We start from the raw sequence: 1,159 nt of genomic DNA, 5'->3' as shown, positions 1-1,159 counted from the left end.
TATATATATATATATATATATATATGTATATATATATATATGCTGAAATATTATTTAGCTTCATATTAGACTGTATCCAATATACATGGCATCTAATGCATTGCAACCGTTTTCATTCCATCCTATTTTTAAAGAAACACTGCATTGAAACCCATTGTCTCATACATCTTCAGGACAACGTTGCGTGTCATTGCGAGTTATCTCTCTCATAATGTAAATGAAATCACTATGGAGACAGCACACTACTTATTGCTAAATTTTAACTACAAGTTAATTGGTTTAACTGTCAATACGCGTGTGTGTAAATCACTGATAATTAATTTATCGATCACCGAATTGATCAAATTTTCCATCAAGCGGCTAAGAAGGCCGACGCTGTGTAATCACTTGAATGCCGTCCGTAATAGAGAAATCTCCCTCGAATATCAGACTATAGTTTTAAGAAAGAAATGCCTTACAGTGTAATGTAGCAATGGGCATATTGTGTCTGACTGAATCTGTGAAAAATCTCAATTACGGGACTGCTGGATTGCAATAAACTTGGGACAAAATAACCAGAGTATCAACAGGTTCGACTTAATGAATCCTTGCCCAGTTTAACGCCCACAACAAACTCCTATAGTGACGTGCATAACTGCAGTGGATTCAATTAATCTTGGTCTAGTTTATAACTACCACCTTCTAACAGTTGATAGTCTTTAGTGGAGTTCCATCTTTTGTAAGCAATCACACCGATTCTTCTCTTGGTTCAGTATATTCACTTCATTTCATGCCTTGATCGTTGTCTGAGGCCCTGATTATAGATGTGGATGGTAATCTTCGTTCAGTAATGAAGCAATTAAAGCAGAGCGTTAAGCTGTTAGCCTGTTGCTCTATTGCATCCGTCACTCCTCGATAATTTAAAGAATTCATAAAATCATACACAATGTTTTTAGCGCTAATATGGCGGATAACTTTTCAAAGAACTTAACAGAACAGCATTAATAGTTTTTGAAATGCTATAAAACAGCAGACGTTTATGTGATGATGATGATGATGATGACGATGATGATGATGATGACGACGACGACGACGACGACGACCTTGATGATGATGATGATGATGATGATGATGTGATGATGATGATGATGATGAGATGATGATGATGATGATGATGGTG

Source organism: Octopus bimaculoides, chromosome 2 (genome assembly GCF_001194135.2).
Source record: "Octopus bimaculoides isolate UCB-OBI-ISO-001 chromosome 2, ASM119413v2, whole genome shotgun sequence".
NCBI lineage: Eukaryota > Metazoa > Mollusca > Cephalopoda > Octopoda > Octopodidae > Octopus > Octopus bimaculoides.
This window is presented reverse-complemented; position numbering follows the sequence as displayed.